General features: G+C 36.6%; 1 protein-coding gene across 1 annotated transcript in view; it reads left to right on the top strand.

Annotated features, from left to right (window-relative positions):
- The first annotated feature begins 9,537 nt into the window (after positions 1-9,537).
- Positions 9,538-22,869, top strand: part of tp53i11a (tumor protein p53 inducible protein 11a) — a 35,847-nt gene continuing 22,515 nt past the window's right edge. The window contains exon 1 of the mRNA XM_083558650.1: positions 9,538-9,691. The gene's annotated coding sequence lies outside the window, so the exon portion shown is untranslated. The remainder of the gene's footprint in view (positions 9,692-22,869) is intronic.

Genomic DNA, 22,869 nt, shown 5'->3' with positions numbered 1-22,869 from the left:
TATGACACATTTTGAAATCACTTTCCAATGCATTCATATGTGAAAAGACTTCTGAATATGTTTCCAGCATGTTATTATGGATTTATGTAGGCGTTATACACATTTGTATAATTATTTATGCAACCTTCTATAGAACGTGTCATGAACACTATGTCCTGTATAATGTTAATGATCCATACTGCAAGTTATGAAGTTGAAAACATTTTCATCCAACTAATTATATAACCTGTGTACAATGATTTAGAAATGCTTTATACCATAATAGACATGCAGTCATAGTTACTTAGCAATGCTGAATGGATGAAAGGAACTAATTTAGACATTCCTTAACATTAAAGGCATAAATTCAGAATTTTTTTTATTTTTTTTTTATTTTAATTATTAACAAATCGCTCTTAGCATGCTACAATGAAACTGAGTTATTATTACCACTCTGAAGTCAACCATTTTTCTACAACCGCACATTCCCAATCATCCAACTCTGTTTTTTGTGAAGCCCCTCATCCTACATTTCTTTCGGTCAGGAGCTTCCTCTCTTTAAGCTATTTTTTTTTTATGTTATATTACAAACTTTCTTTGTTGTTGGAAGTAATGACAGAAACATTGACCCACTGCTCAGTGTTGGTGATGAAGACAATGGAGGATGAGTGAGTTTGTTTGTTTTTCCCCTGGCTGAGACTGTAAATGCTGGTAGTCCCAGTCTCCTGCTGACTGTGGCAGACCCCCTTTTATCCCACCTGCCCACCGCTGCACCATGGGAGCCTGTTGCCATGGAGATGTTCCCAGTTCCTTATCATTCGAAAGCTCACTGTTATGAAATTGCACAGTGGAAAAATAGGAGAATTGCAAAGAAGAACAGTGAACTGAGTAAATTCTTCAACATGAATCTATTTATTTATTTATTTATTTATTTGTTTGTTTGTTTGTTTGTTTGTTTGTTTATTTATTTATTTATTTGGAATGATGTATTCTTATTTAATTCATTTGTCTAAAAAACATGAATTAGCCCCATTTCCTCCTCCCTCAGATTAAGTCTTTAGTTTGTTCTTCAAATTCATTGTTTTTCATGCTTGTAGGTGACCTTTTTCGCCACATCCCATCAAGTCTGTTATACGTCAATTTCGGAGCAGACTGAATAACGTTCTGAGACCAACGCTATAGTCCTCAGAATCTCTTTTATTTAGCTGTTAATAACAACTCTGCTTCCTTTTTTCAATGGTATCTGATTAGCTTGAAACTTTACAGTTTGTTATATTGCGTCCCACCCTGCACACCCTTTAAGTCTTTAAAGTTAAAACAAATATTTATTTTATTTATTGAAATGTGAAGGATAATGGAGAACCTACAGAACCTACATAACAAACTTTCTATCGTACGTATTGTTTGCCGTACGGCAAAACTGTACGCTGTATGTTTAACAAAGTTGTTTTAATGCCTTCAAAAGGCATTAGACACAGGGGTATAATTGTAGAAGCACTGTCAGTGCAGTGATATAAAGCGTTTAGAAATTGTCCAAAATGTGTCCATATGTGTAATGAATATATTTACAGCATGCAGTAATCTATTAAATAGGCATTAAACACATACAATTATTATGCAATGTATCTGCATTAATATAGTAATATATGCAAAATAATGCGATATAAAATGTCCTTATGACACAGTATATAGCCAACATACATTATCTTCTGTAGTGTTCGGTCAAGTAATAATTGGTCATGTAAGTTTAATGCTTCATGTTAATGATTTATAATGCATAGTAAAGAGAGTTGTACAGTCTAAAGCATTTTCATCAATCATTTGATATATATATAATATAGTTTATGAAATGTATATGAATAATATACAATATTAGGAGAAGCAGATATTCATACTAGAAGTGCATAAAAAATTCATTCTGTATGACTAGAAGTGCAAGATTTCAGAGGATGATCAGTTAGGAGAGTTTCAGAAGAGTTGATGTTGCTGATAATAAAAACATGGATTTATAGGGAACACTAGGTCTTTACATTGATTTTAAAGATGTTGAAATGCTGTTTGAGTTATTGAGTGCTATAAAGTTCTTCCAGAAGTTGAAAATATTCTTGAAGTTATAATTAATTCAGTAAATAAAAATTCCTTTGGCGGCTGAGTTTGGTATTAGTAAAAAAAAGTGTGTTATATGCACTGTAATGCACACGATTCATATAACTCGTAAACATAGCTGTAGGAACGCATTATAAAGTTGTGTTTATAGTTTGTTAATACAAAACCTTTGTTTAAACCAGTCATATTATCAGCAAAGTTCTTGGCTTCCCTACTTATTTTTAACTAATAATCAATTGCTCTTATTATCCAGGAATGTTAATGTTTCCTCCTTATCTACATCTGATTTCCATGAGTTATAAATATCCTGAATGCTCTCAGGCTACAAATGCAGAATTTTCCCATGCGAGATTCTGCAATTTCACTGATGAATTTCACTAGGTTTCAATTTCTGTTTGTCTAACCGTGTCACGAGCTTTTGCATCTCATTAGCAAACGATTATTAAATCTTCAGTAAGAGCCTTATCCTGTTTAGTGTGGTTAAGAATGTATTCCCAGAGCCTACCCTGGGAATACGGGGTGTGAGGTGGGAGAACATCCTGGACATTAAGACAACATTCGTACGTGGGCGTCTTTAAGAGTCTGTTCCACCTACCAACATGTTTTTGGAGTGTAGGAGTAAACCAGAGAACTTGGATGAAAACCAGATTTTTAACACACAAATATATATATACAGTGAGGAAAATAAGTATTTGAAAACCCTGCTATTTTGCAAGTTCTCCCACTTAGAAATCATGGAGGGGTCTGAAATTGTCATCGTAGGTGCATGTCCACTGTGAGAGACATAATCTAAAAAAAAAAATCCAGAAATCACAATATATGATTTTTAAACTATTTATTTGTATGATACAGCTGCAAATAAGTATTTGAACACCTGTCTATCAGCTAGAATTCTGACCCTCAAAGACCTGTTAGTCTGCCTTTAAAATGTCCACCTCCACTACATTTATTATCCTAAATTAGATGCACCTGTTTGAGGTCGTTAGCTGCATAAAGACACCTGTCCACCCCATACAATCAGTAAGAATCCAACTACTAACATGGCCAAGACCAAAGAGCTGTCCAAAGACACTAGAGACAAAATTGTACACCTCCACAAGGCTGGAAAGGGCTACGAGGAAATTGCCAAGCAGCTTGGTGAAAAAAGGTCCACTGTTGGAGCAATCATTAGAAAATGGAAAAAGCTAAACATGACTGTCAATCTCCCTCGGACTGGGGCTCCATGCAAGTTCTCACCTTGTGGGGTCTCAATGATCCTAAGGAAGGTGAGAAATCAACCCAGAACTACATGGGAGGAGCTGGTCAATGACCTGAAAAGAGCTGGGACCACCGTTTCCAAGGTTACTGTTGGTAATACACTAAGACGTCATGGTTTGAAATCATGCATGGCACGGAAGGTTCCCCTGCTTAAACCAGCATATGTCCAGGCACGTCTTAAGTTTGCCAATGACCATTTGGATGATCCAGAGGAGTCATGGGAGAAAGTCATGTGGTCAGATGCGACCAAAATAGATCTTTTGGGTCATAATTTCACTAAACGTGTTTGGAGGAAGAAGAATGATGAGTACCATCCCAAGAACACCATCCCTACTGTGAACCATGGGGGTGGTAGCATCATGCTTTGGGAGTGTTTTTCTGCACATGGGACAGGGCGACTGCACTGTATTATGGAGAGGATGACCGGGGCCATGTATTGCGAGATTTTGAGGAACAACCTCCTTCCCTCAGTTAGAGCATTAAAGATGGGTCAAGGCTGGGTCTTCCAACATGACAATGACCTGAAGCACACAGCCAGGATAACCAAGGAGTGGCTCTGTGGGAAGCATATCAAGGTTCTGGCGTGGCCTAGCCAGTCTCCAGACCTAAACCCAATAGAGAATCTTTGGAGGGAGCTCAAACTCTGTGTTTCTCAGCGACAGGCCAGAATCCTGACTGATCTAGAGAAGATCTGTGTGGAGGAGTGGGCCAAAATCCCTCCTGCAGTGTGTGCAAACCTGGTGAAAAACTACAGGAAACGTTTGACGTCAAACAAAGGCTACTGTACCAAATATTAACATTGACTTTCTCAGGTGTTCAAATACTTATTTGCAGCTGTATCATACAAATAAATTGTTAAAAAATCATACATTCTAATTTCTGGATTTTTTTTTTTTAGATTATGTCTCTCACAGTGGACATGCACCTACGATGACAATTTCAGACCCCTCCATGATTTCTAAGTGGGAGAACTTGCAAAATAGCAGGGTGTTCAAATACTTATTTTCCTCACTGTATATATATATATATATATATATATATATATATATATATATATATATATATATATATATATATATATATATATATACATATATATATATATATATATATATATATATATATATATATATATATATATATATATATATATATATGTGTGTGTGTGTGTGTGTGTGTGTGTGTGTGTGTGTGTGTGTGTGTGTGTGTATGTATGTTGTTTCCGTTGAACTGACATCTAAGAAAACAAACATGTTTCATAAGCCATCTAATATCCCTGTGTGATTTCTCTCAGCTCTCAGCACGCCGTGTAAACATAGAGTTGATGATCTTCAAGCAATTATTATTAAATGTGCAGATTTATGATTAGCAGAACAGTTTACGCAACCACTTTGCCTGTTCCTTTTTTTATGTTGTACAAAAAGGTGAAAGAGTAAATTTATTTGGATTTGGAATAAACCAGGAATAAACGTTGCATTTTTTTGATCTGAAGCCATTATTGGTGGAAGCAGTCGAAACTTTGCTTCCTAAAGGTCAAAAATCTATTGTAAGCACACGTTAATATAACATAGGTTTGGATTTCTGTCTTACAGGACTATTGAAACAAATTCGATTATGGCAGTTTGTCATGTGATCGATATTATTTGGGCCAGAAGCTTTTAAGCAACATATTTTGATCAAACAGGCTTATCTGAAATGTCAATGGATCCCCTGGGTCTGGGACAACTTCCCGTGTTGTTCTCTCAGTAACAGGGATATTTGTGGCTGCAAGGACATAAAGAGACAGTAGCCCCTTTTAAACAAATATTTATTTTCATTTATTCTCTCACTCTTTTAAAGGTCTAATACTGTGAATATATTGTACAATGTACAACAGCTGTGAAAATGTGTAGAGCATAAAGCTTAGTCTTTAAATATTAAATACAACACTAAGCCTATATAGGTTTCCTTTTAGTTTATGACTTTTTTATTGTTCATAAAGAAGAGATTAAAATCTATGAGATACTATCACTATTGTGTGGTGTGTTTTCATTCCTGCTAACCATGGCAAATGTGAGAATATATAATGTGAGAATATGTAATATTGTGGAACTGCTTGTATATATATATATATATATATATATATATATATATATATATATATATATATATATATATATATATATATATATATATATATATATATATGTAGTTGCAGTTAATATTGTGAAACTACTGCGAAAACAAGTTACCTCCTGTCCTCACTTACGTTAAGCTTAGCTTAGCTGCTGTAAACAGTCATTCCTTCAAACAGTCTCTTTGTTTTTGACTCTTCCAGAAATTAATAAAACATGCATACTGCTGAGAACCCTGCAAAGAGTAAACTTCCATTTTCTGAAGATTTGCTGACACTGGAGATTCATCTATAAACATCTCCTTTCAGTAAATGTCCTCATATCAACAGTTGTTTTTTTAAATAGTACTTTTTTTTTTTTTTTATGAACTTGCATCACGTCAAGTCTGACCTCAGTGAATAGCAATTCAGCAACAGTGAGATTTAAATAATCTAATAATAAACATGATTCAAAACTGATTTCATGACAGGGAACATGTTCTGTGATAGCAGTAGGGCTAGCTCAATGGCTTAGATGTTGGACTTCTGATCAGAAGGTCATGAATTCAAATCCCACCACAACCACTAAGCTACCAATTGCATGAATGAGATCATTGTAAATCGCTCAGGATAAGGTTGTCTGCCAAATGATACAAATGTAAATGTTTTGTATCTTCTACTATAACGATTACAGAACTTGTCTAATACTCTTTTATTATTTACATGTGAGGTGTATGACATAATCATATGCGAATTCTATCCTAGTGCTTTAATGAGTTTACGGGCAACATCTTGAACAGTGATACACAATAAATCCACAAGCTCGCTGGCCGTTTCCACACAGCGCAATGCTGCCATTACCGTTATTCCTTTCAAACGTTTCAAAATTAATTGCACCCCCTGGCTAGTCTCTAACCAAACACTGAAGCTGAGCTGCCAGTGGTTAGTGACTGGTCTTTTGAAATTAAATCACACTCCGACTCTTCCTGAGCTGTAGGTGGTTATTCTGCCTCAAAATCTAATAGAACATGTTCCAGGCTTTCATAAACCTGACTCGGTGCTTCCACTCAAAACTCACTTAGAATCTTTTATTTGCCAGGTACAAGATGTGCAAGGATTTTATTCCATGGTGTAGGTGTTACTATACTGGACAAGGTGTGATGGTATGAATAAAAAGTGTGTAAAGTGTGAACAATTATTCTAGAATAATGTAATAAATAAGCTGAATATCAGAAACTAAAACAGACTATAAAAAGAAAAATTATCTTGTGAAGTATACTTTTGTTATTTATAGACAGTTGTTTCAGTGCCTTAGATATTTCGTGTGTAGGTTTTCTACTAGAGGAGGCCAAGACGTAAGTTGCGGGTGTTTATATGCATTGTAGCATTCGAAGTGGTCTCAGATTGATGATATTGATAAAATGAACTCTTTAACAATGGCCCATGAGTGAACCGTAATCAGAGATAGTTTCAGCATGCTTCATTTGTACTTCATTTTGTGGTCCACTTGAAATTGTGTTTTGCGAAAACAAAGCAGCTCTAATCTGCTTTTTTTGTTTTGTTTCTAATAGCTTGACATCCATACAGAAAAAAATAAAAAAAAAAATTATGGCCTGTAAGGTCATGTAATAGAAACCTTGCGGCAATAGCAATTATGCTATTGAGGTTTGGTTTATTGTCATTATCATAGACATGGAAATTACAGGTTTAGCAGTGCTAAGAGCTTCTGCAGCCACAAACACTGCTGGAACCTTCTGGAAAACATTATCCACGATTCAGTGTTAAACAGCTGGGCTCTGAGGTCATGGTGTAAATGACAAGTACTCATCAATTGGCAGATTGTCCAAAAAGTGGACCAAGCTCCCTTTTGAGTTTGTTTTGTGGACAAGCTGAAAGGTCATTTTTGAACCAGCATTAAAATGACTAAGTATGAGTCATTTAGATTGTTTATACTGTATATATAGTCCTTCTAAAATTAAACCTTGTCATGTTGCTATTTAACACTGTGCACGTTGTTGTGCCATTACAGACAGTTAAATTCATATTCATGAGGTGACAGAAAACTATCCAGCTATGTATTTTTGTTAGCTAGGTGGCAACATTTGAATTGGACAAGATGAACCATTAACAAACATTACTGAGACCTTCTGTGCGAATGGTCTTCATCTTGAAAGCTAAAAGTGTGAAAAACTCTAAATGATATATGTAATATACACTCTAAGGCAAAAAGTATGTGGACAACCTTTCTTCTTATTGATTTCTGTTTTTTTAGCTACACTTATTGCAAACAGATGCTTTAACCACATACCCATGCAGTCTTAATAAGTCAACACTGGCAGTAGAATTGAGCATTTCAAAGAGCTCAGGGACTTTTAACTAAGGCACTGCCACTGGATGCCACCTTTCACCTTTACCACTTACAGGCTGGGTCTGTGGAGTGCTGAAGCATATAGCTTATATCCTCAACTATCCTCTGTTGCATCAGTCAATACAGAGTTCCAGACTGCCTCTGGAAGCAACATTAGCACAAAGACCAAGACGCCAGGAGTATTGTGAAATGGTTGCACACAAGTCTAAGATCACTACGAATAACACCAAGTGTCAGCTGGAGTGATGTTAAGCATGTTGTGTTCTCCAGAGTGATGAATCATACTTCACTAGCTGTCAGTGTGATGAATATATCTGGGTTTGGTGAATTCCTAGAGAATGCTACCTACTGGAATGCAGAGTGCCAGTGGTGAAGTGGGGTGAAGAATAATGGATAATGGTTTGGGGCTGTTCTTCAGTGATTGTGACTATACACTGTATGCTTGTTTGGCTTCTTTAATAAAAAGTGAATATTCCTTCAATCTCTTTTATTTGACATCTATCATTGCATTTATCCACATGTTGGGTGATGCATCCCATAATTTTCTGTATTTGGATTGTTCCTACAATTGTATTTTGGTAAGTTCTAAATTTAAATTGATGGAATATGTCAGTTGCATTATCAAAAAAGCCATGACACCAAGCAAATGCAAAGAAAACAAAGTTTTAATAAAGAACACCAATGGATAAGAGCTTTATGCAACCTGTACCAAAGTATTTTTTTTTTTGTTTCCCACAGAGGTGAGTATGATATAAAACACACAGCACATGAGAAAAGACAAAGAAAAAAAAAGACATTTAGATCTATGAACTACTTAATGTACTCAAAATGTGAGTTTTTTTGTTTGCATTTTTTTTATACAAACTACAAATAAAGTGGGTAGAGTACATGTTTTGTCTTCATTTAGAAAGAACAAAGATCAAAATAGAAGGCCTCTTAGTGTCCAACATTCGGTCTTTTTGCATCTGGTCACCCTAACCACAAGTGAACCATATACTCAGAGACTCTCAGCATGCTTCATTTGGGGTGCATTTTGTGGTCCACTTGAGACTGTGTCTTGTAAAAATAAAGTTTTGATTTTGTTTGTTTTTATTTTTAAATATATAGCTGTCCAAGTGGGGAAAAAAACCTCTAAGGTTCTGCCCTTGCGATCGTGTTATAGAGACATTATTGAGAGTTCTGGATGGAGTTCCCAGCTCTTGGAAACCACTCACTGCTGCTGAGCATGGCCTTACATGGCTAGCAAAATGAGATTAATATGAATGATGTGCAATTAATACTAACTTTTTCTTTCCCAGGAGTGTACATAATATGGGTAAAAAATATTTAAACATTTAATCACATCTATACTATGCACTTGTCAGACATCCCATTCCATAATTGAATTCCTTTTCATTGAAATATATTTATTTTAACAAGAGAGAAAGTCTCAAAACACCTTTGTTGAAATGTAATTTTATAATTTTATAGGAATAATGTCATTTACCGAGACAGTCCTATGAGGTGCTGAGGTGATAATAAGCGACTGTAGCATATAGCTTTACAGACTTATTTTTATTTATTTTTTTTGTCTTAAACACACATTCTGTATTTTGGAACAAAAATAGTTGACATTCTACCAGGCGGAACTTTATGGGGGAAAAACTTAATGTGAATTGGCAAAACTAAGGCTCAAACGAGCAAACAAGACCAAGAAAGGGCAAGTATTGCAGGTATTACGGTTCGCTTTGGGCACAGGCGCCATTTTGAATGCCCTCCTACTGCGTCCATTACGGTAGTGGTTGCGCTCGTGCTGGATTGTCGTGTTTGCCAAACTGTGCTGCTGCGATGTGAAAGATTTCCTCCCACACCAGGGATCGTGTATCTCATTTCTCTCCTAAAAGTACAAGGTAAGCGTGCTTTTTATTATTATTTTTTTTTATCATTCCTCGCTGTGGTTTTTCGCATTTTTTTTTTTTATCAATAAAGGGAAAGTGTTAACAATTCGTACTTTTTTTCCCACCACGTTATAGTACACGTACCTGCATATAGTTTGTAACGCGACAGTCTGAACGCGTTGCAGTAAATGTGTCCATATGTAATAGCAAACTTACACTGTAACTGCTTTACACAACTAATGCAGTAACCATCTTTTTTCAAACATTTCCTTACGTTTTTTTTGCCCATTTTTTGTCGCGAGAGGTTTTTTATGTGAGTTGAGTCTGATCTAAACATTGTAGTGAAGATCCTGGCCAATGTTTTGTCTTCATTTCTTGAGCCTAGTTAGAAATACTTAAAATATGAACTGTTGATATTTGTATGTAATATTTTAGCTGACTTTAGGATCCAGAATAGAAAAGGATATTTGTTAGAAATACATCTATATATATATATATATATATATATATATATATATATATATATATATATATATATATATATATATATATAAATATATATATATAAATTATTTGTTTTTACACCCATTAATTAAAAACATCTAATCAGAGCATTGACTTTGAGTCTCTACTGATAGAGGATGGAAAATTTATATATATATATATATATATATATATATATATATATATATATATATATATATATAAAATATATAAAATATAAATATATAAAAATATATAAAATTATTATTATATATATATATATATATATATATATATATATATATATATATATATAAATAATAATTATAAATTTTTTTTTCCTACCATCCTCTATCAGTAGAGACTCAAAGTCAATGCTCTGATTAGATGTTTTTAATTAATGGGGAAATTTTATATATACATATATACAAAAAATCTTTCTTTCCATCCATTACAAACATCTAATCAGAGAAATGACTTTGATTCTCTACTGACAGAGTCCTTGGAGTCCTGGAGACTACTTTCTCGGGAATGTCTGATGTTCATAAGTGTGGAGTCGATGAGACAGAAATACGGTGTTAGAACAGAACTAGATCAAATCTGATACCAGCTCATCATCCGATCCTTTATAAGCTCTATTTGGATGGGAATAGTTTATCTGTTGCCAGATGTTATTAGACAAGGGTGTTTCAGTATAATGTATTGATAGCCATCACATACACATTTCCAGACATCCTGCATGCACATCAGTTTAATATTAAGTTGGTAGTTTTCTCCTTTTCTCCTGTTCTTGTAGTGGGTGTGGGAATGAGAGGTCACATGACTTGAACATGTATGTAAGCTCTTCTCTGTTTCGGAGCGCAACAACTTGAAACTGTAAACATCGCTTCTCTGACACATCCTTCTATATTTTTCTCGTTCAGGGGATGTATCCCATACGGCCGTAATTACTACAGTGATCAAGTGTCCAGACAGAGAATCTCAAATCAATAGCTCTTATTATTCTCATGCCATTTAGGAGGGATTTATCTGACCTGGTGGTATTACGGTTCATTTTCTCGAAGGTAAACGTAAATTGTCTTTAAAGATCCATACACGCACATGCAGGTTGGGTTAGGAATAAAATGACTGAGAATCTCTGGTAATAATTGTATTACCTCCACCTCCACATGAAAAACGAACCCTAAAGTAGTGATTATTCTGCACGTTTTACTGTAAACACTGTTTCGTTTTCGTACCTTAAACTGGGCTGGGTGAGAATATTTCCTCGTTACTTGATTGATGATGGGGTGAACATCTTTAGGTTGTTTTTGAACATAATAAGCCTACTTGTTGAAGCTGAATTGCTTATTTTTGTTTGTAATAATTATAGGCTGCCGAATATATGGAAAGTGTTGGTTAAGGTGTGAGTGGGGCATCCGTATAAAACTCTTTGGTATATTGGTCAGAAATACAGTGAAGGATAATCACACCTTTAACAAGCGCATATAGAGAATGAACATTTTCTTGCCTCACATGTGCCTCATCAGTTTAAGTTTCCAAAATGCGAAAGTTAAAGCACTGCTACAGCTCTGTATTTTGGTTCAGTTTAGGTTTCAGTTTAATCATTTTTTTCTCACTTGTAAGCTCAGATTCGAGCTTGAGCCAGTTTTCTCAAGTGACTCAACTCGAATATGAGTGTGGCTGCTGTGTGTTTTGTTCAAGAACAACATCAGGGTTCTCGTGCAAGTACCTTCTGTAGTTCGACAGTCACAGCGATTGCAGCTTATCTGCAGGAATTTGGAAACATTCTTCAGGTCTTGGTAAATTATTTACTTCCTGAACGGAGGTCAGGTTTGTGCTCAGACAGGCCTGAATGTGGGACAGATTGTGACATTATCCAAACCTTTTAATCTTCCTGATCTATCTATCTATTTGTCTGTCTGTCTGTCTGTCTGTGTGTGTATTGATACACACATATAAAAATGCATATGTAGTCATGCACAAGGCTGGAATGGGCTACAAGACGATCAGCAAGAAGCTTGGTGAGAAAGAGAACACTGTTGGCACGATAAATCGAGAATGAAAGAAATAAAGGATAAGTCAGTCTCCCTCACTCTGGAGCTCCATGCAGAATCTTAGCTCATGGGGTAAGGATGATTCTAAGAAAGGTGATGGATCAGCCCAGAATCACAGGGGAGGAGCTTGTTAATGATCTCAAGGGAGCCGGGACCACAGTCTCCAAGAAAACCATTGGTAACACACACAAAGGTTCTTCTGCTCATAAATGCACTTGAACAAACTTCTGTCTGAAGTTTGCCAACGAACACCTGAGTGATGCAGAGAAGGCTTTGGAGAACTTGATGTGGTCAGCTGAGACCAAAATTTAGCTTTTGGCATCAACTCGACTGGTCGTGTTTGGAGGCAGAAAAATGCCGAATATGACCCCAAGAACACCCTTCCCACTGTCAATCATGGAGGAGGAATTATTCTGCTTTGGGGCTGTTTCTCTGCTAAGGGTACAGGAAAACTTCACCACAGGAACAGGACCATGCACTGTAGAATCTTGAATGAGAACCTCCTCGAATCAGCCAGAACGCTGAGGATGGGTCATGGATCATTCTTCCAGCATGACAATGACCAAAAACTTATGACCAAGGCAACAGTCTGATGGTCTTGAAGCCCATTCCAGTCTTGTGCAGGTCTACAGTCTTGTCCCTGATGTCCTTTGACAGGTCTTTGGTTTTGGCCATGGTGGTGGAGAGGTTTATCCTGTGACTGCTGTCTTTTATACACACCATGAGTTGATATTAGAAGAACCTTCTAATTTGGGTGTGTGGGAGTCAGAATTCTTGCTGGTTGGTACAGGATCAGAAATTTGTATGGATGTATTTAATACATAATTGTGTGTGTGTGTGTGTGTGTGTGTGTGTGTGTGTGTGTGTGTGTGTGTGTGTGTGTATATGTATGTATATGTATATGTATTTATTTATATACACGTATATATGTATATATATATATATTTATATAAAAATCAATAAATACATTTAATTAGTGTAATGGTACATAAAATTCACAGTTTGATACGTCCCCTGGTTTTTAGGTCACAGTTCAGTTCAATTTTGCTGGGGTTAGGGGGGAAGAAATGAAAAATATAAACTGCTTGTTAATTTAAAACTATTTTAAATAAAATGCCTGTAGTCAATTAAATTGGCACAAATGAACTTGATTAAATTAAATCAAATGAATGGAAAAATGTAATTAGTTTACATTTGATAGACCTCATTTGTGTGTGTTTATTTAATATTAAATTTTCTAAAAATATGATCTACTTAACTGGTTTTCTTATATCAGCATACTAACAAACATCTTCATTCCGTCCATCCTTCATTCATTCTCTACTTCGATTTCCTACATTCTCTACTTCGATTTTTTACTTCGAGAAATTCTTGAAGCTGGACATTAAACGCTAAAGAATCCACAGCGTTTTCATGCATTCGCAAAACAAATCTTATTTCCAGTACGCAGTGAGTAGCCACAGTGACACTGCACTAACTCTAGTTTCTTTCTTTATACCCCTGATATTGTTGTACGTTTTCAAGTTTAAGAATAATCATTTTTAAAAATGTGCGATTTGAAAACTAAATAACCTTGCGGTTATTTACCACTTAATATGAGCCTGTAGGAACTCTGAAGGAACACTGAGTAACAAATCATTTATTTTTGTACCGAAAAAGAAATCCTTTTTTACATGCGGAACATCTGAGTTAAAATCTGAGTTCCCTCAGGAACGTTATTCTATTTTATTTGTATAAAATATTATTTTATTTATTATTTAATCAAGCAGGCACTTTCATTTAAAATTGTTTCAAAACTCTAAACTGTTAATGTTCACAAATTTTATAAAATATATATATATATACACAGTACAGACCAAAAGTTTGGACACACCTTCTCATTCAAGGAGTTTTCTTTATTTTCATGACTATGAAAATTGTAGATTATTATTATATGTATATATATATATATATATATATATATATATATATATATATATATATATATATATATATATATATATATAATATATTATATGTATGTATGTATGTATGTATGTATAATTATTATTATTATTATTATTATTATTATTATTTTTTTTTTTTTTTAAATAACCCTTTCTGGTCAGTATTGTAAATCCCGAGTGCTTGGACATGATTTTAATGTTCTTTTCTTGAGACTTTAAAAAAATAGCATTTCAGAGTGCTGTGATTGCTGTTTCTATGGCAGTCATTATTTTTCAATTAACTTTGTGACCATAACTGGAAAGTGGAAGCTTTTGGCTCTACTGTGCCTAATCAGTGATTGAAAAAAAGTACACACTTCTTTCCCCCTGTATACTGCGATTTCGGTGGCTGCCTCTGAAGAGCACAAAGCTACTGATTGGCTGTGGGTCAGATTTATTTCCTGCACTTACAATAGCTGGAAATGAGCCGGTAACATGGTAGTAATTATGTAGTTATATTTAAAGTGACCTTGGCTTGATTTGAATCAAAATCCCTCTGTCGTCTGAGCAGACCAGCCGCCGGCGTGTAAATCATCCGGCTTTGTGTCGCTCAGAAAGCCGGACAGCTCGACACGGAAAGCCTCCGAGTCGCAGGAGCAAAGAACAAAACAGCAAGTAATATCAGTGTGCCCCTGTGTGCTATATGTGCCCTAGTTTTAGTACCCATTACACTGAGGATTCACAGTTTTGCTTTTCTGTCACTCGCCTGAATCATTCCTCAGAAACGTTGAGTGACTGATATAAGTGTGAGGGTTAATCAGAGCCAGAGAGTTGCTCCCTTGTTGTGTAGCTGTTATAATCAGAGGAAGTCAAATCTAGTGTTTTTCTCACATTGTTTCCCAAAAGAAGTACATGATTTTTTCGATAAGAGGACCTGCAGCTGCCTGCAGGTAAACAAGCCCCGTCATGTCCTGTTTCTTCACAAGGTCTTCATTAACTTGTTTTAGGGGAAAAGATACATTACACTGTGATTAACTGTTCACACTGAGCTGTTCAAAAAGCAGTCTAGGCACTGATGCTTTGGGGCTCGTTTGCATCAGATGGTCTGGACCTGGGAGGGACTTAAACCAGTAGCAGAACCTCTAGGGGGCAGGAAGAAGAAAAATTGGCACAAAATGATTTTTGAAAGATATATTGTGTCAGATGCTGCACTGACTATAATTTGTATTTCTTATATATGAGGTTCTGATTTCAGGCTTCGGATTGGTCAGAATGTGTTAATTTAAATTCTGTGAATGACTGTTTTATCACATCTTGTTTCGATGGTGATTATTTTTTTTTTAACATAACAACAGACTGAACTGTTAGTATGACCTCATGCTGATACATAAAATCTGTAAAAAAAAAAAAAAAAAAAGAATTTTTTTGAAATGGTCTAATCTTTCTAGATGTCAGAACAGGATGATAAAGAAATAATCACATGCATAATCCAGTGTATGTTATGTCTTTAAAAAATGAAACGCACACTGCCCTGTTTAAAGCTTCCTCCAGCCCTGGTGTGTTGTGTGTTGATTTCATTTATTTATTTTTGTCAGAAACTCCGAGCAGGGCGCATTTGTGCTGCGTGAAGGGGAACATTAACAGCCTGCGGGTTAATGAATCTTAACTCCACCCGATGTTCGGAGCACCAGAGGAAACCTGCGTGATTTGGGAGAGTCCACATTTGTATTTATTTTTTATTCATTTATTTGGTAGTCATGTTATGTAAGCACACGCATAAAGATCAGCCCGATGAAACCAGTTTTTATGATTTTTACATCTGTTGTCAACATTACAACAGTAAATCTGTGCCATTTAAGGAATAAAACACTGGGGGAGCGTGTGCTGTTATAGAAAAAGAATCAACTAGGAAGTAGTATGAAGAGGCAAAGTTACTGTTCTTACCTCTAATACACATGTTTTAGGTGAAATGTTTCCTTTCCCACAATTGAAAACGGTTTATTTATAAATATATGATTTGGGATTAATATATGATTGACGCTATATATTTTAAATCCGCATGACTCAGCTGGAAATCATGCTCGCGTTCTTCTCGTTCTAGAAGAAAAGAGTTCAATATTCAGATCGATGCTCTCGTCTTGAATGCCTCTATTTTACCAGCAAACATAATGCATTAAATCTACACAAATTTTCTTCACATTGAAAAGAACTCTAAGTACACAATGTCCACTTCATCAAAAGTTCTGTAGCATTTCTAGGAAAAGCTAATGAACCGTACGCTCTCGGAGCGGCTAAATGGATCCCGTCGGTTTCCGACCGACTCGTTTAAATGGGTTAAAAGCAAGCGGCAGGATGGCCTTGGCCTTTACATCAGAATTAAAATGACGTGTGGTCAGAGGGAAGTGGATTTGGTGTCCTTCTTTGTTCAGACTGACAGAGTACTTTTCAGTCTCGAGCCTAATTAGACCTATGGATCTTCTCGGACACGGCCTGTCGAGAAAAGGCAGCTCGATAAACGAACAGGTCCAGCGGAGCAGAAACCAGCCAAACTTGTTACCCTTATTGTGTATATACTAGATTACTTCTGGGATGTTTTACAAATGCGTAGATCTTGATAATTCAATTCATTTTAATTGTCAAGTAGTAAACATGTCTTTTTTTCTGGTTAATTTTAATATATGTGTGGAGGAGGGACATGGGGGGTATATCAGTAGGTGAATGCTGAGGATGGAGCCACCAGGAAGGAGGAAAAGAGGGGGGCCAAGGAGGAGGTTTATTGATGTGGTGAGGGGAGACATGCAGGTAGTTGGTGTGAAAGAGGCAGATGTAGAGGACAAAAGGTGTGGGGGAGGGGGGGGGGATGGTATGGAGACGGATGATCCGCTGTGGCGACCCCTAATTCGAGAAGCCAAGAAGAATGAGTTAACGAAGGGCCCTTGGCAGAGGATATGTGGCAATGTTTGTGTTTGTCAGACGTAATCCAGTGAAATAATAAACACTCAAAAGATATTTATAAAATCTTATTTGCTAAAAGAGTAAATCAAACACTGTTGAGGAGCAGAAACTCTAAAACAAGAACGTCTCTGGAAGTGTATTGTCTTGCACACAGCACAGACATGAAGTCAGGATGGCTGCGGATGGTCTTCCTGTGCTTGTTTCCTTTTCAATCTGATTCCCTTTGTGGTTTCAGAAGTGTCCTCTCAATAAGCGAATCTGTTCTTGTTGATCATTAGGATTGCATTAATACATTTTTATCCGGATTTGTGACCGTGTGCATGGTTGAAAGTGCTTTAAATAAATTCAAATTTTTATTCTGAGTAGCCTCATGCTTCTGACTCTCCGCCTTGTTCCTCTGTGAATAAAACCACTGTTTCCCCTCTCTGTAGGCACAACGTAAAAACCGCCCTTTCCTGCCTCACAGTGGGAGTGAAAAAAAAACTTTTTTTTTTTTTTTTGCTTTTGTAATAGTGAATGCTCTCTCGATTAGAGTCAAAACTTTCTTCACATGTGTTAAAAACTTACTGCTTCTGCCTCCATGAGACCAAAACCTCCATCTTCTCCCACCACGTGAGTGGAAACTACCTCCATGAGTATAAAAGCGTCCTTCTTCTGCCTCTGTAAGAGTAAAATCTTCCTCCAGGAAAATTAAAGCTGCCCCAATGTGAGTAAAAACCTCCGTTAGAGTAACAACCGTCGTCCGTGAATACAGGAAATAAGAAAGTAGGGATGTGCTGCTGTAATGTAGAAGGAATATAAACTCCAGCACACTGACTAATAACTCCACATTTACTGCCTCCTTCCCTTCCTCACCGCACTAACATAACCTCCTGACCGCACATATTTCGGAACATATGGAAGCGAAAAGTCTTAACCGTGTGTGTGTGGATTTGAAGTGAACTGCAGCAACCCTGCGTGAGTCTGATAAAAAAAGCCGTACTCGCCGTTTCTCTGATTCACTTCATTAACTCTGTGTTATAGCGAGCAGGCCGTTTTCATCACCACTTCATCCCCCGCCTTTCACCTCAGTCAGTAGAGTGCGAGTTATTTATTCATTAATATTGTATATGTTTAGTTGCCGATAGCCTGAAAGAATCTATAATCGGGGTGCCTTATACGTTGATCATGATCGACCTGTAGATTCCAAAGGTAGTATGGGTCGATCACATAGCATTTAAAAAAAAAAAAAAAAAAAAAGGCTGAGACTATTCAGTGCAAGCCATTAGAGTATATATTTACTAAACTTTAAATAAATATATATTTACCATTTTTATTGTAGGTGGATCATTTAGTTTTGGGCATTATAAAATTTGCTTGCACGCTGAAAAAGCGTGAGCAGCCCTGATCTAGAAGATATGTGTGTGTAGAACATGAATTCAAACATGAAATAAAAGCGTTTATTGTTCTATCAGCAATCACGTGTTACTTTGCTATAAGATTTTGAAAGGAATTATAGAACTAGATATAAAGATATACAGAACTCGTCTATGTAATCGCCAGTTCTGTTTGGGAAAGGCAGAAAAAGTCCGCCTAATTGGTCAACAGTGCATCAATTTCACCGAGTGCTATCAAGGCATGCTTTTTATAGACTGCAAAATCTGCATCATTTTCACAACGGATTCATAACCCGAAGAAATCATTTTCTTAAACTCATGGTTGTATAAAATGTATGAAATCTTTACTGGTAATTGAGCATTTTTTCCCTTTTTCTCTGTGTGTGTGTGTCAATCAATAGGGGATTTCTTGAGTGTGTATTTTAGTTTGACCGTATGCAGTGGATCTTGGTCCGAATCCACAGAAAACCTGCTTTCATGAGGAAAAAATTGCAGTGTTCCCCAGATATTCTTTAATATTCTTTATATTCTTTATTAGTTTGAGAGCTGACCTAAAATAATTTACCAAACTCACCTTCAAAAATCACTGGATGCTTCATAAATGGAAGTAAAACAAGCAGTTTTAATGCTTGCCATAACAACCGATTTCTTGCAAGTGTATTTATTAAGGGTGATTAGAATATTGCCTTCATCCCATGTGAAAATCATGACTACGTTCACACGCTTTATTTTCCATTGTATCCAAATATATGGCATCGGTCTTTTGCTGGGCGTCTGAGTGTGAAATGCGTTTTTAATAGAAGAAGCGAAAGGCATGTGAGTGATGTGTGCCTACACACTGCTGCATTAAGCCCTCACGCTGTTCAGCAGCTCGATCCTGTTGACGAATCTCCACTGGGGCTGGAATATGGAAATGACTGTCTGTCCAGGATTCGTCGCAGCAAGCTATACTCTCTATATCGCACCCCATTTCCATTACGATGTCTCCAAGCAGCTCAGGGTTTAAACGAAGCTTCAGGATGGTTATGTTACAGATCAGCGGTTTCAAGATTAAAAATGCAAGATTTTTTTCGAATAAGAGACTTTGAAATGATGGTGTATTGAGACGAAACAAGTCACGACCACGTGCGAAAAATCCGTAATATTTGCAGAGAAAAGAAACGACCTTTTTTTCCCGCAAAACACTTTGTGTTTGAAATATACCGTTATGTCTTTTCTTATATGCGTTATTCTTGAAATATTAAAGTTTTTCTTTTCCAAATATCCAATTTGTTCTCATAACATTTTAACCAAAATGTTTTTTTTTTTTAACACAAACACAGATAGTTCTCTACTTACGATGGAGATACGTTACGGCGACCCCGTCGTAAGTCAAACATATCGTAAGTGGAAGATGGTCTTATGACTGTGACAGTCTTTCCTACTTCATACTGATTAACAATTTTCATTTTCTGCTCTAAAGAGAATAGATGGCTTTCCTCCTCTTTTTTTCACTAGCAGCAGGAGACATACTTGGGCGCTTGGAAGACAGGCTTTTATCACGAAACAGAAAAAAAAATACACAGAGAGACGAATTTACTCCATCGACTGCTAGTGAGAGTGGGGCATCTGACAGGGCGAGAGATACGCTCATCCCAGCTGTGCATCCAACGTGTCGGACATCGTCCACTTCTGCCTGTTGTACAATTTAGACGTATCGCTATTGTCATCGTAAGTCGGACTATCGTAACTCGGGGACCATCCGTAATACACAGGCAATACTGAAAAAGAAACATTTCCTCTCAAAATACATGCAATAAAAGTATGTGCACCCCTGATTTATATTTCACTCTGCTGATATTATATGCTCCACTCGTTGGTGACGCGCATTTTCGCCTATCGGACCAATATGTCATAATACTAACAGTGTGAGAACAGATTGTATGAAGAGCTGGTTCTCAGAAGTATATATTTCTAAGAAAGATTAGTTAGTTGTTCACAATAATTCTTGTATCGTACACGACTTTTACATGTGGCTCGTGAGCTTTCTCTTCATCTCCGTTTACTGGTTATGTACTTAGACTTTCCAGTCTATGAGTTTGAGCGGCGTTTCAAATAATAACACTGGGACATGTCGCTTGTCTATTTATTCGCCATCCAAAAATAAATAAATTCCAAATATAGCAACGGTTCTTTATATTGCAACTGATGCTGTAGTTCATTGACGTCCGCACGGCGCCATGGCAAAATGCAGCCCTCTGTAAATCTGTGTGAACTGTATTTGTTGCGAAAATAACCACAAATGGTGATAATGTAGTTAGTTTACATCGGGATTATGTGCGTTATTTTTGTTTATTAATGCCTGCAAGTTTTTGAGTTTTTTTAACTTTTATTTTTGTTTATAGTAGGTTTGTTGTTCTTTAGGTTAAAATAAGCAGTGCTGCAAAACTAATAACGAGGACTGGCCAGTTCTAAAACTGTCTGGGTTGTTTTTGTTAGCAAGAAACCACGCGAGTCTTAGGTTCGAGTAATCACAGGAACCGAAGAAAAAGCGTGGCCTTTTTTTTTTTTTTTTTTTTTACACATGGCTGCTAGTTCTCTTCCCAGAGCTGAAAAATGAAATCCGGAAGGCAAGCTGATTAATCGCATCCCTCGTTCATGCCATTTCCCCATTTGTATTCCCTGCTTCACCCGGCAGTGTTTAACGTCTCCAATTGTGTAACATTCACACCACAGATTTTATCCACATCTGCCCTGACCTTTTTTTTTTCCCCTAGCCAGAGAGTTTGTTGCCATGGCGAAAGGAATGCAAGTGAGAATACTGGCTGTGGCACGGATCAGGACACTAATCGCATTTCGTCACCTTCGGTTTCACTCGTTCTTTCCTTAAACCCGAGGACGTGTGCGAGTGAACGACAGCTGAGCTATTTATTAAATATAAACGCAGATTTTTTGGTTTTTGTTAAAAAACTGAAGACGAGACCTGCATCCCCAGAAGTGAGCGGTGGGCAGGACGCGTGCGTTCGATGCATGATGGCGGATCTATTTTAAAGCCCTCGTTGACGTGCAGTAGGTGTGAAGCTTGTGTCAGAGGAACACGTGGTGGTGAGAAGGTGTTTATAACGACCCGCTGAAGCACTTTCTCTGGAACATAAACCGTTCTGCTAACACCAGTTCTCAGAGAAGTTCAGCTCATTTTAGGGTGCCCTTTTATTTAAATTTTTTTTTTATTGCCAGCCTAAAGCACACCTGTGCAATAATCATGCTGTGTAATCAGCATCATGATACGCCACACCTGTGAGGTGGATGAATTCTCTCTGTAAAGAGGAAGTGCTCACTAACACAGATTTGTGAACCCTATTTGAGAGAAATAGGCCTTTTGTGTACAGCTCAGGAAAAATGGGGGCAAAAACAAGTGTTGCATGTATAATTTTGTTTAGTGTGTGTGTGTATATATATATATATAAATTTTATTCACGATTAATGCAGCGTGCATTTCTGTTGGCCTATTTTTTATTGAAAATAGAAATAAATAGATATTTTTATATCTTCATTATATTCACTACGTCCTTTCTTTACTCAGATATATTAAAAAGATTATAATAAATTAAATGGAATTATTTTTTTTCATTACTAAACATTTGTTTTACTGAAGCGCCAAGCACCAAAATCCACCATGATGCACACATCTGGCAATTAAACCCGTACGTGTGAAAACATCGCAAAAGTTTCGTTTAGTGTCCTGATGATTTAAGTAATTCAAAACACCATAATTACTTTAAACTAAGAATATTTTGTGTGGTCATGCTCTATGTTGAGTATGGATTAATTAATAATTAATATTTTCATAAACCATCTATATTTGTCTATGGTCATGTTGATTAGAGTACAAAAAAATCTGAAAATTATTAATTGAAGGTACATTTAAAACAGGTAAAAATGTTGCAAATAAATAATTAAATTATTAATTGATTGGCAGGCAGATATATATATATATACACACACACACACACACAAAATACATCATGCAGATGCACTGGGACACATCATCAGTGATGTATCCTGGGGTCATTGGGTGTTTCGGGTCTTTCAACATCGACACCCTCATCTAGGCGACCCAGCCGGGGTTGATCAGACTCCGGACTGTGTCCCAGCAGCAATTGCTCACGGTTCTGCCCTCTTAATCCAAAGCCATCTAGTGGTTTTATCTGCGGCTTCAGTGGCGGGTCTAATCGCCTTCCTCTTTGCCTCCCCAGTAATTCCTAGTAGAGTAAGTACTTTGCAGAGTGAATGCCCTGCAAAACCTCTAAACCCCACCTTCAATGGCCCACAATGAGTTTTCCAGCCCTGACTTATACACTCTTCAACTAACTCTTGGTACTTAGCCCGCTTCCTCTCATTGGCCTCTTCCATGC

Source organism: Silurus aristotelis, assembly GCF_946808225.1.
Source record: "Silurus aristotelis genome assembly, chromosome: 13".
NCBI classification, from domain to species: Eukaryota; Metazoa; Chordata; class Actinopteri; order Siluriformes; family Siluridae; genus Silurus; species Silurus aristotelis.
The sequence above is the reverse complement of the archived record's forward strand: the minus strand, read 5'-3'. Positions and strand labels throughout refer to the sequence as shown.